Source organism: Alosa alosa, chromosome 3 (assembly GCF_017589495.1).
Source record: "Alosa alosa isolate M-15738 ecotype Scorff River chromosome 3, AALO_Geno_1.1, whole genome shotgun sequence".
Taxonomy (NCBI): domain Eukaryota; kingdom Metazoa; phylum Chordata; class Actinopteri; order Clupeiformes; family Clupeidae; genus Alosa; species Alosa alosa.
The window spans coordinates 3,410,114-3,424,534 of record NC_063191.1 but is presented as its reverse complement, the minus strand read 5'-3'; the positions used below and the strand labels follow the sequence as shown (position 1 = coordinate 3,424,534).

At 43.4% G+C, this 14,421-nt stretch overlaps 1 long non-coding RNA gene across 2 annotated transcripts; it reads right to left on the bottom strand.

Moving 5' to 3' along the window:
- Positions 1-10,997: 10,997 nt before the first annotated feature.
- On the bottom strand, positions 10,998-12,178 carry LOC125292635. 2 transcript variants are annotated; one of them, XR_007193244.1, is made up of 3 exons: positions 12,076-12,178; positions 11,436-11,531; positions 10,998-11,141 (listed from the first exon to the last, which is right to left on the bottom strand). It is a non-coding gene; the product is annotated as an uncharacterized LOC125292635 (long non-coding RNA). The 2 variants fall into 2 exon arrangements; XR_007193243.1 differs by lacking the exon at positions 10,998-11,141 and adding an exon at positions 11,147-11,180.
- Between the last annotated feature and the right edge of the window lie 2,243 nt (positions 12,179-14,421).

Sequence of the window (14,421 nt, the reverse complement as noted above, 5' to 3'; positions counted from 1 at the left end):
CAGTAATTATTGTGTGTGTGTGTGCACCTATTTGTGTGCACAAAAAAACACATTTGGTCTTTTGTCTCAGTCAGTTGGTATCAGCTTGTCATGGTGCAGATAACTTTTGATTTCTATTGGTTAGTTTCAATCAGGCTGCATGAGTGGGGTTTGAAAGTGTGTGTGTGTGTGTGCAGGGGCACTGCTAGGGTTGTATTCCATAGTACGAACCATGGCCCAGGACTCTGACCCCCAAAGAACAAAACAAATGAGTGGTGCCTGGCTATAGGTGCATTTTAAACGTTCTTAGATGAGGGAGATTTCCCTTCATATTCGGGAATATTTTTTTAAATTCTGGCTGCTAAACACACCATTTTAACGCAGCTCTGGCCATATCGGTTCTGGCTCACATGACGTGAACATTGGTTTAAATGCATTATCGCTTCACTACCCAACACGCGAACAAGGGAAAGAAAAGAACAGAAGAAACCAATGAGATTTGCGATAGGCCTGTAGGCCTAGAGAAAAGACAGCTATGGTCACCTAACAAGATTTGCTTACACTGCTGTTTGGTTGTCCCAAACTTTGAGATGATCCATACTCTACGCATTAACTGAATCTTATCAATCTTGACACCTGAACTGCAATGTTCCAAACAGACTGTAGGATGCAGTGTGCAATGGCTAGTCTCACTGCCTTCAGCTAACAACAGTGTGCCTGTGTGTATATGTGTGTGTGTGTGTGTTCTGGTATTCCTGACCTTACGGGGACGAAAATCTGTTTAGTCACTTTATGGGGACCAGTTCCACTATGGGGACAAACCAGGTCCCCATAAGGGAAACTCTTTGAAGTGAGTGCTGGAGCCATACTAAAGGTACCTGTGAAGTTTTAAGCATTGGCCCATAAGACACCTTTTTCAGTGAATTTGTGTGTGAGGTGTGTGTGCAGCTGCGCCCCCTTATAGTTTGTAGCTGGTAATTGGATTATGATAAAGAAGAAAGTCGGCAAAGATGGAAGCTGATGAGAAGAATGGTCTTCCAAAAGAAAAAATCAAAATGTGGTAAGTGCAACTGGATGGCAAACAAGTCATTTGTAATTTTGGGTGTGATTATGTTTGTATTTTGACAGTCAAACTTCTAGGTACTACAGGCTACCTAGCTGGCTGACAACAGCCTTAGTAAATAACACCATGAAATGACCATGGAGTATCAAACTGAGTACATAAAATGGAACAAAATGCTAATAAAATTTAAGCTCAGTTACATATATTATGCTATGACTATCTAACTAGCTAGCCTGCAAGCAATATTAAGAATTAGATTCTTAGTCTTGCGTTTGTTAGCTAGCAAGCTAACTCCTTTAACATTTCTCAAGCAGACATTAGCCAGTTGTTGCTAATTAGCCTATTGCTATGAGAAAGTAAGTGGTGAAGCTGAGTTTGTAAGCAATACTACATTGAAACACAATTATTTTTATTAATGTACCAACAAGAGTTAGTAAAACTTATAGACAGCAGCTTAATTTAGTGTGATCAATTCTATATTCTGTTGCTGTTTGAAAATGCCACAATGAATCAGCCCTATCAATGATGCCATTCATCATGTTAAGTCACATACTGACAAAACATCTAAATTAGAGGTGAAATACATTAATGCAACTAAAGGTAAGGTGGTACTGTATATGGTTTTGTACGCTTAGCCTATGTTCTATGTAGGTCGGAGTGAATACAGGTTAGTGTGAGCCATCTTCACCAACCTGAACGTTTAGTGGTAGTGGTCTTAGTGGCTGCGGATTGGAGACAAGACAAAAAAAAAAGCAGGATACAAGATACTAAAAGAAAATACAGTTGTTGAAAATGTTGTGTTTTACAGGCCGTGGTATATTTGCGAAGGGCCCAATCTGCAAAGGAGATTTTGTTCTTGAGTATAGGGGACATATGATAAGCGATGCAGAAGCTCAAAGAAGAAGAAAAATTCACCATCCAGTGTTTGCTGCATTTATGTTTACTTTCAAATGGAAAGGAAAAACATGGTGGTAAGATTTGAAGTTGTGCCTAACACTCTATTTCCTATTCCATGTCCTACTATATTCTACACCACATTTTATGAGGCTGTGATTTTGTGGTGATGCTTTGTATATACACTAATAATCCTTTCATGTTTCTTAAGTCTTGATGCCTCTACAGAAGATGATACATTTGGGCGGCTGGTTAATGATGACCACTGAAGTTCAAACTCTAGGGTAAAGAGACTTGATGTAGATGGAAAACCACACCTTTGTTTGTTTGCCATAAAAGAAGGGGAGGAAATGACCTATGACTATGGGGGTGATGGGGAGGAAATGACCTATGACTATGGGGGTGATGACTGCCCGTGTTTTCAAAGTATACATCCTCCATTATGGAGGTTAAATACATTACACTAATATTGATGGTAACGCTTTAGAATAACATGTGCTTATTAGGTATTAACAGTGCATAATAAGCAGTTAACAATTCATTACTAACGGTTAGTTAACTGTTGTTATCCTTTACTAACATTAATGTTAACATGCAGTTTGTAATTGTTAATAAGCAGCCTTTTAAGTTACAAGCATATTTGTTAAGTTAACATGCAGCTTTTAAGAGTTAACAAGCAACTTCTTAATGGTGTTTAAGACAAAGAGGTGGATAACTAATAGAGGTGGATAAGACCTTTCCTACCTATTTGTAGTACATTTTGCAGCCCCCCAATCTAAAGCGAGGACCATGTAGCCTATGGTTCCACAAGCCCAACCTTCTATCTCTATATCTACTGTAGCTATCTAGCTCGGTTAAAGGGGTGGTTCAGGATTTTGGACATAGGACCTCATTTCCAAGTTAGCAAGTGTGATATTTATCAGTGGAGACCTTTTTCAACGCGTTTCACAGAGGCGTTATCAAGCTTTTTAAAAATTTGGGGGTTGTGGAAGTGAAACAATTCTGCCAAATTATAAGTAACTCCCTACAGGGACGTTGTTAGTATTTTCCGAGAGAACTATGACACACATTGACAGTGAAATGCCGCCGCCGTTTGTAAGATCAAATAAGACGTTCTAAATAGAACGTGGTAATTACTGTAAGCTGTTCAGATCTTTTCCAGGTGTCTTGGAGACGTATGTGTGCTTACTGGGCTATGTCTCTATAGTTCAGGACACCAAATTAAGAAGCATTTCTGATTGGGGAAACTATTTAGCCTGGCTAAGGAAAACCCAGGCTAGAAACTATTAGCCTAGTTTATTTTTCTTTCAGTCCGCGGTTCAATACCATTCAATCTTGCTGCAAATAAGCAGACGTGTGAAGCACCGGGCATAGAGCATCACAGTCCCGCCCACAGCAGTTTACGGAAGTAAGAATTCAATACAATTTCTCCATTGACAATTGGGGTATAAGCCATAAAAACGTAACCATACATGGTAGACTTAAAACCAGCTACGGCTGTACTAAGCGATTGTATATGCTCATGTAGAGGGCGAAAATTCAAGGGGCACTAACCTTGTTTTGAGATAAATGCCTTTTAATCGCGATGTCTTGGATAAGTACTTCATTACCCACAATCCTGAACAATCCCACAGTGATGCCTCTGATTGGTGGAAAGGCCGCTATGATCATAGTTTGAAACTTTTTTAGAGAAAATTATTGACAAAGATGGCAGTCTTTTACTGCCTATGGCGAAAATCTTAATGTGAATAAAAATTTTCTAGACGAACATTGGTACTTGTATCAACAAGGATTGTGGTTTATATATTACACGAACTTAGTCAGGGCCAATACACCATTAAATAGAACACTGTAAATGCTAGTTTAAACACTTAACTTTGCAGGTAGCCGATAGGCTAATCATTAGCCTTTCACACATTAGAATGCTGCTAATATTAGCCTACATGCTGCAGCACAGGTATGAAATATATTATGTTTTAGTGACCTTGGTGTTTCTATGAACATGAATTGTTGTATATAGGAAACATCAACTTAGCCCTGTATATCCTCATTAAGTACTTACAGTTTTGAACTAGCTAGCTAGCTGATAGCAAAAGCTGGATGCTACCAGTAAAATGGTTAGCAAACCGTCCATGCCCCTGTGAATATTTCACTGTTTCAAGGACGAAATCAAGAGTGTCCAAAGGGATGAAAACCACTTTAAATCGGGTCACATTATTGACTGTTGTGTGTCCGAGGGTTAGCTTGTGGGTTTTGTAAGGGCCAGCATGAGGGACAAGACCTACAAATTTGTGTGGTGAGTTTTGCAGGGAGGTTGGTAATAGGGGTCGACCAATTATCGGCCTGGCCGATTATTAGGGCCGATATTTAGCATTTTTATAATAATCGGTATCGGTCATTTTTTCCACCGATAAGCCGATATTGAAATGGATAAAGAATGAAACGCGCTACTTTGTCTGTAAAGCGTCTCTCACTCCCTGCATTTGCTACTCTGTGGTCAAGAGCATTGTCCAGCCCACTACACCGTCTGATTTGTTAGTTAGCACGAATGCAGCCAATCAGGATCGAAGACTGAACACAGACAAAGTTTCGGATTCTCACTGAGACTGGGCTTCAGCTGTATGGAGCTATTTTTTGAAGGTAAGTAAGGTAGCCTACATTGCTGAAGTTGCAATGAATCACAATCATCTACACTGAAGTTACAAAAACACCACGTTGTAAGCTATTTTGATCCGGATCAATAAGTAAAGCTTATTCATTTAGCGAATTCCCGATTGATGCACGTTACTGATGCTGTTTACTAGCCTACAAACTCGGGTGCTGCACGTCGGGAGTTCTCTGCCTCCACCTCGTTCGTTAATTGTGAATAACGGGACACCTCGGCGGACATAGTACAGACAAGTCCTAAATTATGCGATAGCGAACATCAAAAAGTGTAATTGCTCCTTTTTGAAACGGACTGTCAGAAAAGACTACATGCACCCAGGGCCAGCCATGATTTAATTCGACCTGAACTAAATCGCGTCCTGAGCTGACTGATTAACGTGCCTTTTAGGCTCTCAAAAGTGTGGCTTATAGCCTACACATGGACACAAGTATAAGTATACTCTTTTGATCCTGTGAGGGAAATTTGGTCCCTGCATTTATCCCAATCCGTGAATTAGTTAGTGTAACACACTCAGCACACAGTTCACACACAGTGAGGTGAAGCACACACTAATCCCGGTGCTCGGGGAGCAGTGAGGAGTTAGGTGCCTTGCTCAAGGGCACTTTAGCCGTGCCTACTACTGGTCGGGGTTCGAACCGGCAACCCTCCGGTTACAAGTCCGAATCGCTAACCAGTAGGCCACGGCTGCCCCTAATTGCATGCTTAAATAGCCTAAGAACTATTTTAAAAACTGTTTTGTTAGACTTTTCAACCGTAACACTTGCCATCACGCATGCACCTCTTCCTCTCTTGTGCACTCACACACACGATGGCAAAGCATCCTCTTTGTGACAGGTCCCTTAAAGGGGTGATAGAATGATGATATAGGGTATTTTGTGCTGGTCTTTAAGGTCTCTGAATAGGGTGTGTAACATTGGTTGGGCTGAAAATGGCATATGTGCTGTTCTATGCCCTAATGCAAGCCTGGTTAAAAGCCCTAGAATGAAACGAGAGGTTTTCTTCCTTTATGGTATGCTCATGAATATTTAGATAACCTCGCGTGCTGATTGGTTGGTTTACAACGAGCGAAGTTTCGAGCAAAGGATAAAACATGGCCGACAGCACTCACTGAAACAGCCAAGGTGGAAATACTATGGAGACATAGGTGTTGAACAGCATATTTGAGCCTGAATCAGAGGAAGAATCTGAAATAGAGGAGCAACCAGTCACCCATAGATTGGAAAATGACTACTTCAGAGTGGTGAGTTTTGTCATTTACTTGAGTTTGCAAAACACGTAGCCCAGTTAGCTAGCTGTAATACTCGCACGTTAGTGTCGTAGACTAAGCTAAACATTGCATTAGGTTGTTTTTTTTAGCATTGTAAGCAACAGAAGTTATTAATTTGCACACAAACAGATGTTTTACAACTTGTACCCTTGTGCAATTTTTTGTCAAGATGTCCAGTTAGAAACTAGCTGAAAAGTTTGTAGCCCGTCGTGGGCAGTTCAGGCTATTCTGTAGTGAAAGGAGTGCTGCTTGCAAGGAAAGTACTCGTTTTAGTCAGTAAGTATATTCTCCTGGTGAACCTGGCTAAACTGTGAGTTTCGGGTCGGTGTGAGCGGCGGACTTTCAGTTGACAGTAATTAACACCCTTTTGAACAATCTAAGCTGTGCGAACGCCAGAGGGCGGATCAGACGGACTAGCTCCTTATAATATGGGAGCACCTCTCAGGTAATCAGACAACAACTGCAGTGAGTTGGGAGAGAGAAAGCAAGAACACATAGGCTACTACTGGCCAAATCCCTTCAATTGTTAGAATTGGACTCTGGGCGTTTGGGAACAGCTGAGGGAGGAGGCTACTTTGAAACTGTGAGTTTCGGTGTGTGAGCGAGCGGACTTTCAGTTGACAGTAATTAACACCCTTTGAACAATCTGCTGTGCGAACGTCAGAGGGGCGGCCACGCTGATGCATCATTAGTGAGACAGGAGGACAGCTGCATGCAATTCCCTAGCAGAATAAAAAATAGTGGCTGCTGCTGAAGCGGCAGCATCAGCCAGCCAGCGCTTAAGACGGACACGGTCAAGACAAGCAAGTTGACCTGTGCAAGTTCACCGGCACAGGCACCGACAACGGTAAAATGTGCCGTTCCACCCTATCTGTTATCACCGCCATTGCAGAAAACGGCATCATGCCAAAAGGGGCAGAAATGTCAAAAGGGGCAGAAATCCCCTTCACCTCCGGAACTTAAACGGTCCTCACCGACCAGAAACCTCCTTCTCCATGGGCTTGTGGAACTGTCAATCCGCAGTCAACAAAACCGACTTCATAGCTGGCTATGCCAACCACCTTTCATTGGAACTCCTTGCTCTCACTGAGACTTGGATCAAACCAGAGAACACTGCCACCCGGGCTGCACTCCCTCCACTAACCTTACACTATCCCACACCCCTCGCCTATCTGGACGTGAGGAGGCGGGACGGGCCTGCTGATCTCCAACAAATGGAAATTCACCCCGCTACTGCCTTCGCTAAAACAAATATGTCTCATTCCAATTCCATGCTATCACAGTGATCGCCCCAGCAAAACTTTCTTGCTGCATGGTCATCTACACGCCTCCAGGCCAATCCAGGCGACTTTTATTGACGAACTTGACACTCTGCTATCCTCCATCCCTGAGCATGACTGTCCGTTTTTGTTCTCGGTGATATGAACATCCACTTAGATGCCCCAGGCTCAGCAGGACTTTTTTTGGCCCTGGTCCACTCCTTTGACCTCGAACTGGTTCAAAGCCCACCGACTCACAAAGCTGGCAAAGAGCTTGACTTGATCTTCACTTTGGAACTGCAGCACAGACACCCTCATGGTGACGCCTCTCCATCTTTCTGACCACTTCTTCATCCAGTTCAACGCGGCCTGTCAGAACAGCCTCCGCTCCTCAGCCGATCATGGTCACGCTGGCAACATCCGAAACCTGTCTCCAACGCGACTTCTCCTCTGTGGTTGCCCGGGTCTCCACTCCAACACCTTCTCCTCTGGAGGTTAATTTAGGCCATTGACTCGCTCTGCTCCACACTGACCCGCGGTTCAGACGAAGCTGTGCCCTCTACCACAAGGCCAGTTCGATCCAAACATTCTCATCCATGGCTAAATGATGCCCTCCGATCGCAGCAGCACCAAACTCAGAACCGCTGGAGAGGAAATGGCACAAATCCAAACTAGCTGACGACCTCAAAAATTACCAGACACTCCTGACCTCCTTCTCAGCCAGCATCACTGCTGCTAAGACTACTTTCTACCATGACAAAATCAACAGCGCTACAGACACTCGAAAACTTTTCTCAACCTTCAAATCGCTACTCAACCCTCAGCTGCCTCCTCTCCATCCAGCCTTACTGCAGATACCCTCCTGCTTTTACAAACAAAGTGGCGGCAATCAGCAGTCAATTCTCTACATGCCCACTCTCAACGATCTGACTCAGATATCGCATTCTCTACAACCTCTAGGGGACTACTGGAACATCTTTTTTTCAGCATTCAAGCCTCTCTCTCCGAGTGAAGTGTCCAGACTCCTGACATGCAGTCCGTCCTACCACATGCTCGCTGGACCCTGTACCTCCCCACTGAGCCTACTTCAGTCCATCAGCCCGACTATCGCTTCCAGCTATCACACATGTGATCAATGCCTCGGCTAACCTCCGCACATTTCCAACAGCGCTCAAATGGGTCCGGTAACACCGTTACTTTAAGAAAGCTTCTCTCAACCCTGTCAAGTCGAGAACTACGCCCTGTCTCACTACTGCCTGTCCTATCCAAAGGCATTGAACGAAAGCAGTCTCCAAACAGGTCTCTGACTTCTTTCACAGAACGACCTTCTGGATCCAAATCAGTCTGGGTTCAAAAGCGGCCACTCTACTGAAACGGCTCTGCTGTCTGTAACAGAAGCCTTAAAGAAGCCAGGCTGCACCGCCCGGTCATCAGTACTCATTCTGCTTGACTTATGGCTGCCTTTGACACGGTTAATCACCGTATCCTTCTCTATACTCGCTGACATGGGAATCTCGGTTCTGCTCTCTCCTGGTTTGAATCCTACCTCTCACAGGGCCTTCGTTTAGCATTAATGTGTTTGGTCAGCTATCCGCACCTTCACCATCTAACCACAGGGGTCCCCCAGGGAACCAGTGCTGGGCCCCCCCTCTTTGCTATCTACACCACCTCCTTGGGACAGATTATCCGTTCGCCGCGGCTTCTCATACCACTGCTATGCAGGCGACACACAGCTCTATCTGTCCTTTCCACCTGACGACCCCCTGGTTTCCTTACGGATCTCAGATTGCCTTTCAGACATAGCTACATGGATGAAGGCACACCACCTCCAGCTGAACCTCTCAAAGACTGAACTGCTGGTCATCCCAGCTAAACCTACCATACACCACGACATCAACATCAAATTTGACTCCTGTCTGTTTCACCGACCAGGACTGCAAGAAATCTAGGAGTTGTTCTTGACAACCAACTAAACTTCTCGGATCATGTTGCCTCAGTCGCCCGGGCATGCCGTTTGCACTCTACAACATACGGAAAATCAGGACTTACTTGACTCCTATGCTACCCAACTTCTGGTTCAGGCAATAGTCATCTCACATTCGACTACTGCAATGCCCTCTCCTGACAGGTCTCCCAGCCTGCGCAGTGAAACCACTTCAGATGATCCAGAGCGGCGGCGCCTGGTCTACAACCAACCCAAAGGGCACATGTTACCCAGCTGCTCATCCCAGCTACACTGGCTACCTATGGTGACCCGTGATCAAATTCAAGTTCTAGCGGCTTGCCTACAAAGTAGTCTCCGGTTCTGCTCCCACCTGCTTGAATGCCCTCATACAGACTTACACTACCTCCAGACCGCTGCGCTCTCCTCTGACGAGCGACGCCTAGCTCCTAGCACCCAGTGCAGCTCAAGCCAATCCAAACTTTTCTCATCTGTTGTTCCTGGATTTGGTGGAACACACTGCCAGTTCCTACAAAGGGCAGGGACATCCTTTCCACTTTCAAAAGCTCCTTGAAGACCCAGCTCTTTAGAGAACACCTACTCTCATAGCAACACTTACAACAAGTCTTACTGATCCTAGCACTCACCAGCCGTTTTTAAACTGACAAGTAACTGTTAAAAACAGCACTCACCGGCCGACTTATTCTTACTGTACTCTAATGTTTTTTTTTTTTTTAAACTGTCCAATAACATTGTGAGAATTGTTCTAAAAGCTTACTGTTTACCATGTTGTTAGTCGCTTTGGTTAAAAGCGTCCAGCCAAATGTAATGTAATGTAATGAATAGGTCATCTGATTAGGAGTTACATACATTATTGTAGTGGTAATATGGATTCTTACAACAGGGCGCCCAGTTAGCTGGGCAGGAGCTCTGTGCAGTTAAGAGGGCTATAATGTTATGGCTGAAGTGAAACGAGTAGCCTACTGCTTTCGGCGTCAATGAAAATATTACGTTTGTAACGTCCAGTAGGTCTAATGTACTTTCGTGTAACTACTATCCTGCTGATTAAGTCATCTGATTATTGAGATTTTTACGTTCTTTCCATGTAGTAATGTATGATCTTACAACGGGCGTCCAGTTAGCTGGGCAGGAGCTCTGTGCAGTTTGTAGCCCTATGGCTGAAGTGAAACGAGGTCAACGGAAAATATTACTAGGCCAATTTGTGTCAATTCAAAACACTTATTTATCCCCAAGGGGCAATTTACATAGTAGGCTAAAATGGAGTAGAGTACAATAATCAAAATCCTATAAATATCACTGTTTAAAATACAGTAGGTACATGTAATCTTGTAACTATCCTGCTGACATCTGATTGAGATTATTACCTTCTTTCCATGTAGTAGCCTAATATGTGATCTTACAACTCTGGTAACTAAAACTGGAGACATTTGCTACTTTGTGCTACCTGCTCATTCAAAATTACGAAATAACAGCAGGGAAATTGTTTGTTTTTACAGGTAAGAATGACCCAGGTTCCTGAGGAGCTGACCTGAATGACCATCATGGCCTCAATCCGTTGTGCCTCTATATTCTTTGCAAAATGCAATGAATATTTACAGAGCTGACCATGGCCGTTTGAGAATCAGAGGAATGGAAAGGTGAGGACAATCTGATACAAGTGTTAGCAGTTACAATATATAAATACAATATTTTTATCCAATACACATTCATTATTGGTTCAGCATATTGCAAAAAATGTAAATGTAAAATATTAAAAAATAAATAGTAAAATTTTTTAGCTTTTCCACCCTGTTCTCGTTGCAGGCAATGAAGTGACTTGGCCTACAGGTCTTTTGTGAGTAGGAGCTGGAGTTTCCTTAGAAGAAGCGTCCGTGTCATGATCCCCTTGTGTGTGGTGTTACGCATATGGAGGGAGCTTCTGGATACTTCAGGGCAGTACGTTGGATTCAGACCCCTTTTCGACTGAACCGTGACACATATTCAGCAACAGCATCCTCCATGGAAGGTCTGTCAAGCTGAGCACACAAGTCCTGGGGCACAGGAATCCGCTGGACGGCATCCCAATAAGGAAGAGTGTCTTTGATGATCTCGAAGAGGACAAGAAAGGACTTATATTGGATACTGTAATACAGTGCATTGTAGGCTGTATACTGTACAATAAACAAATTGTATGGCCCTGAACATTGTGCTTTGTTTACAGTACTGATGATGATTTTGACACCAGAAGCATCAGGTCTAAGACAGCCTGTTGTGTGTGAATCGATAAGTTCTTTTTAGTGCCTATACTGTTGCACATTTTCATTTGTTGTTTGTAATAAAAACATATATTTTATTAAACTTACAAATTGTTTGGCAAGTCTGTACATAGTTTCTCCTTGGCTGTCTTCTGTTGTGGGGACTCAGCATTCTCATTGAAGTGCATGGCTGCTAGATAAAACCTAAACCAAACAACAGAAATGTTGTAACACAAGTGAAAGTCACTTTTGCATGCACACACCAAGCTGTTAACTCACAGCAAAAGCATTTGCAAATATTCTAAGCCCCGCAAGATGTCACACTTGGAGCATCTGTTGCTGCCGTTCTTGTAATGTTCTAAAATAAGAACGTGCAAATAAATCCATTGTATCTAGACAACACGGTTTTCAACATATCGACTAGATATCATTTGAATTGATAACGTGAAGTTGTTTCCACTTCTGACGTCAAAAACGTGTGTGTTATATGGGTATTGGTTATATTACAGCTTAGCAACCAAACTATCGTGTTACTCAGCTTCAGTTAGCTATCTTGCTGAGAACATAACCTGTCAGAGATCTCGACAAACATGCATAATAAAATGTAGGTTAACATGACAACACAGGTTTTATCCGAATGACACACAGGAAAATTAAATAGCCTTGCCAATGAACTAAATCACACATTCTACTTGCTAGATACACGTTAGCATGCCTAATAACTGCTTAGCGACAAAATAATACTTACAGCATGCGGTTGTGATGACCTTACGGTCGGAACAACCCCTCGTTTCAGTAACAGCAGCTTAGCAAATCCTGCTTAACTGTACAAGGTTTTGAAGACTGCCTTCGTGAAATGTTTTGTAAATTAATAACGGTTGTCGAACTTTGCAGGGATCTTCTGGTAGAAAACATTATCCATGCCCCTCGAACTTTTGAATCCTTGAGAAGACTATAGAAAGTCTCAGCTTTCTTTGTAGCAGCTAGCCTAAGTTTCAGCCTGGAACACTGCATTTACGACAGTGGCTCATTTTTTCGATATCCTTGAAGAACTGTCTGCTTTATAATTCCTGTGGAAGTAAACGAGCAGGCAGCTAAACTAGTGTTTGTCTCATCTTCGCTCTCCATTCACGTTCCTGGGCTCAGAGCACCAGTGGGCTGGTCTGTATGTTAATTTTGAGGCGTGACAAATGTACAGGCCAGAGCCAAATAAGGTGCCACCTGCGAGTTTGCGTAAACTTTGCAGCTTTGTTTGGATTCGCCCGTTTTATGGCGGGAGTTTTGAATTGTGAGATTTGCATAGGAAGGAGGTGTCGGTGGGGTTTTGAAGTTCTCTGTATGTCCATTTCACCCACTGAACTATCACTATTCATCTATGACAAAGTAAACTCGGTTTTGCATTCTATGACCCCTTTAAAGCCTAATCCTAGATCCATAATCTATGAAAGTCACTATGTGTTGATATTCTAGCATACCTGGTTTATTAGTACCTCTTTTCAGTCCATTATTATTTGATATTTTTTGTGAAGAAATACATCTATCCCTCATGTTATGTTGGTGTCTTTCTCGTGTCTACTGAGGCTGCAGTGATCACATTCCAACTAAAGGGGCGGGTCTCAGTAATAGGTGCACTATGTCAGTCAAATGCCTAGGTCTCGCTTGTTTGCGTGCAAATTATCAAGAATTATGATCTATATGCTACACAGAAAACAAACAAATTAAACACCTATCACTGAGCAGGTCAAAATATTTTGCTAGGTCCACTTTCAGATTTGTTGCAAATAGCTACATTTGACCTTGGAAAGGTCTGCGCTCCCTGAGAACGTCATGTCTTCACCATCATCGACACATGGAAATTATAATGCTAACTGAAATAACTCATGAACAAGCAATAACTTTCCAAGACAATATTAAACTATTAAGCCGAGCTAAATTTACAATTGCACTCAGTGCAGATTCGATTTGTTTCGCAAAGCAATTAAAAACGGCCAGCTGCGGGAAGCAATATTTAGAGGAGAAAAATAGGAGACAGGAGAAAAGTAGCTAACAATGTGATGTTTTACCTCGATATTACTGTAAGAGATACACTTTATTAAGAGATACACCATCTATATTAAGAGATACACTTTAGTGTAGCATGTGGTATGTGTTCGTTAGCTAACATTTTCTTATTTTCCTTGGTCATATCGCTGCTCCAGGCAGGCTATGCGTAACAGAAAGTGAGAGAGATAAAGCCCGCCCTCAGAAACAACTGATAGGTAGGTCTGCAAAAATAGCACAAAGAGAGGCCAATCACTTGCCTGTCATTCTCTCTCTCTGTCTTCCCACTTTCCCTCTCTGTATCAATCTTGCATAAAATCGACGATAGTCTCACTCCCCCCCCCCCGAAAAAAACCTCTACACGATTCACGTGAATGACATATCAGTCTCTTCTCCAGCTCTGCATCCCGGTGACACCCAATGACCTAAGCCACCATCAATTCACGCCCTGCCCCCACCTGACGCCTCCTTGCCTGTGCCTGTTGAGGTGTCCACGACCATGGCAGCCTTGACAGGGACATCAAGGAGGTGGTCATCCCCCAGCCCCCCCCCCTCAATACCAGTGCATCACTCACCTCCACCATTACAGGCTGTCGTACCCCCCTCCCCCACATGGCGATCACGAACAACGAGGTGACAACGACTTCAGTCAACTGTGGAACTGTGCTCTCTCCAGTCCTGTTCACCCTGTACAGATCTGACTTCTGCTACAACACCGAGTCATGCCACATGCAGAAGTTTTCTGACGATACTGTAATTGTGGGGTGTATCAGGGACGAGCAAGAGGAGGAGTACAGGAGCCTGGTGGAGGACTTTGTGCAATAGTGCAAACTCAATCACCTTCAACTCAACACTTCAAAGACCAAGGAGATGGTGGTGGATTTCCGCAGGTCTAAGCCCGCTTTGCTACCAGTCTCCATTGATGGGGTCAATATGGAGGTGGTAAGCACCTACAAGTATCTGGGTCTCCACCTGGACAATAAACCGCACTGGTCAGCCAACACTGACGCACTATACAAGAAAGGGCAGAGCAGGCAGTACTTCCTGAGGAGGC